Here is a 3,226-nt window from a genome sequence, read left to right on the forward strand (position 1 = left end):
ATCCTGAACAATTATGGAGATATCCTTCCTTAGCTTATCAGTAACTTCAGATGGAAAGAATTTCTCCAGAAACTCCTTTCTGAGTGTATCCCAGTAGGATACATTTGCTAGAGGTTGAGTGTAGTACCACTCTCTTGCTTTTCCCTCAAGAGGAAACGGAAAAGCTTTCAGCAGAATTGAAGTTTCATCAGTGCCATCATGCCTGACAGTAGAACAGGCTGCCTGGAAATCTCTCAAGTGCCTGATAGGCTCTTGAGCAGGTAGGCCATGAAACTTGGGCATCAAATTTAGCAGTGCGGGCTTTATTTCAAAATCTGTAGCTACCGTTGGATGATGCACTTGAAACGGTTGCATTGTAAAATCAGGGGCTCCTTCCTCCTGGATGGTAACTCTCCTAGCTGCCATGTTTTCTGCGCGTAAAACAACCGAATCAGTAGAACGGGGGCTGGTTTCTTCCTCAGATTCACTTTCAGATCCGCCTTCAGAGCTGGCTAACCGACGCTGTTCTCGCCTTATTCGTGAAATTGTCCTTTCAATTTCAGGATCGAATATTAGCAAGCGCGGATTAGGAAGTGAACGCGTCATTTGACGGAAGAAACATGCAGCTCATAGTAGCAAAATAAAATAAAATGCAAATAAATAAATTCTAATTAATAAAATTAGCACTCTATTGCAACTCCCCAGTAACGGCGCCAAAAATTGATGAGACGCAGAAGCTGATGAATTAAAAATTATTAAAATGGTTACATTGCAAGTATAGTTCTTAACTCACCGAAAATTTGCCTATCAATTTAGAAGTATGTCACAGAGAGTTTGAATTAAAAATTACTGGGAGTTTTAAGTCCCAGGTCGTCTCCCAACGAGTTGCAGAAAAGTGTGCTATCTTATTAATCAGATGTTCAAAGAAGTTGAGTTAAGTAAATTGGAATTTAAATTGAGAAAATTTAATTAATATGAATAAAAGCCTTGACTGGGAGTTGATTGGTTGGAATTTCTACTATTGATGGAGTGATTTTAAGATTGATTTATAATTAATGGTTGCTCTGTTTGGTTATCCTTTACTAGGTAGGGGAAAGTCAAACAAGTTGGAATGCTAGATCTATTCACAAGTTGCAACCCACTTAGTTCAAAGGGATTGGCATTGGTGACAGGATAACAATCCAACAATTAACCCAATTACAAATTTTCTTTCAATCCTTCCAACTCAAGGGTTCCTTTTAATCAACTCCCCATCAAGTAAAGAAACTACTCACGTATTGTAAATAATAAATCAATAGCACATGAAAGGGAATTAAAAGAAGACATGATTATTGGAATTGAAATTGAATTAAAAAGAAATAATCCTTGCATTAATTAATCATAAAAGTATTCAAATAACAAAATTGAACAAAACAAAGAACATGGAAGAATGAAACCAAGTTAAGAAAACGAACAAGAATGACGAAGTCTTGATGAGGAAATAACTCTTCTCAATGTTCCAATGCTAAGATCAATTGAAAATTAAAATTCTAAAACCTAGAGAGAAAAACCTAAGAGAGTAAAAACTAGATCTAAAACTGTCTCTGAATGAATGTGTTATTTGTTTCTGCATATTCTCTGACTCTAGTCTACTGTTCCGGGCCGAAAACTGGGTCGAAATAGGGTCCAAAATCGCCCCCAGCAAACTCTGCAGATTATGCAGATCGCACATGTCACACGATTGCGTCATCCATGCGGACGCCTCATTCGCGTTTTCCCTCGCCACGCGTTCGCGTCGTTCACGCTACCGCGTCGCCTGAGCTTTTCCAATCTGCGTGGCTGCGTGAGCTATGCGGCCGCGTCACTGCGATTTGCTCTCCTTCGCACGGTCGCGTAAGCCATGCGACCGCGTCACTTCTCGCTGGTTATCTCCTCAAATTCTTGTGTTCCTTCCATTTTTGCTAGCTTCTTTTCCAATCTCCAACTCATTTATGCCCTGTAAAGTCTGAAACACTCAACACACAGATCACGGCATCGAATGGAATAAAGGAGAATTAAAAATAAATAATTAAAGTCTCTAGGAAGCAATTTTCAAACATGTAATAAATTTAGGAAGGAAATCTAAATGCATGCTAATTTAATGAATAAGTGGGTAAGAATCATGATAAAACCACACAATTAAACACAATATAAATCATAAAATAGTGGTTTATCAACCTCTCCACACTTAAAATGAAACATCATCCCAGATGCTCACTCAAACAGGGTGTGAAGGGGTGTCATCACTGGAAGGGATGGTAGCTGGTGTCTCTGTGGTGGCTGGCTGGGGGTCTGGCTGCTGTAGAGGAGGGGCTGTCTGAATGAGGATCTCAGGATCTGCAGTCTGGATCTGATGTGGGACCTCTGCCTGTGGTGCAGCCTGCTCTGCCTCTCTCTGGGGATGGGTCTCTGCCTCGGGCGCATCCGCCTCCTCCTCAGATGCCTCAGAAGGTGTGTCAGGCTCGGAGGGGATGTCGCCGAATCGTATCATCAGCTTCAGGTGCTCGTAGCGTCGCTTGTTGTGACGCTCCATCTGGTCAAGTCGTCGAAACAAGCAGTGCACCAGATGATAGACAGGCTCTGTGGCAGGTGGAGGTGCAGTGGTGGTGGCAGGGGTAGGTGGTGCAGCAGTGGAGGAAGAGGGACCGACAGATGGTGTAGCTGTATCATCAGCAGTGGCAGTCAGGAATGGAGGTCTGTAGCCCAAGGCCAGGAAATTCCTGCTGTGCGGGATAATCTTCTTGCATTCCACAGCAGGTGGCCTCTCATTAGCATCCTCCCATGGCACGTCAGCTCGACGGCCCAGCTGTGTAACCAGATAGGGAAAGGGAAGAGTGCCTCGGACATGGACCCTGGCCATATAGTGCCGGATAAAGCGTGGCAGGTACAGGTCCTTGCCCTCCATCACACACCAAAGGAGAGTGATCATAGCGGCTGGTATCTCAGTCTCGTGAGTACTCGGCATAATGTAGTTGCTGAAGATCTGATGCCATAGCCGAGCCTCATCATTCAGGTAAATCCGCTTGATCCCCTTGGGCATGGTGGTGTTTTGACCCATGATCCAAGGAACTGACGGGTCAAGAACGATCCTCACCTTGACTGCATCCCAGTCAAAACGCATAAAGCGCATAACCTCCTCAGCTTTCTGATAGCCATCTGTCTGATCAGTCTTAGGCAAAAGTTTCAGAACCTCTTCTATTGCCTCCTCAGTAACCAGAATCTGCTTCCC

This window comes from Arachis hypogaea, chromosome 12 (genome assembly GCF_003086295.3).
Source record: "Arachis hypogaea cultivar Tifrunner chromosome 12, arahy.Tifrunner.gnm2.J5K5, whole genome shotgun sequence".
Taxonomy (NCBI): Eukaryota; Viridiplantae; Streptophyta; class Magnoliopsida; order Fabales; family Fabaceae; genus Arachis; species Arachis hypogaea.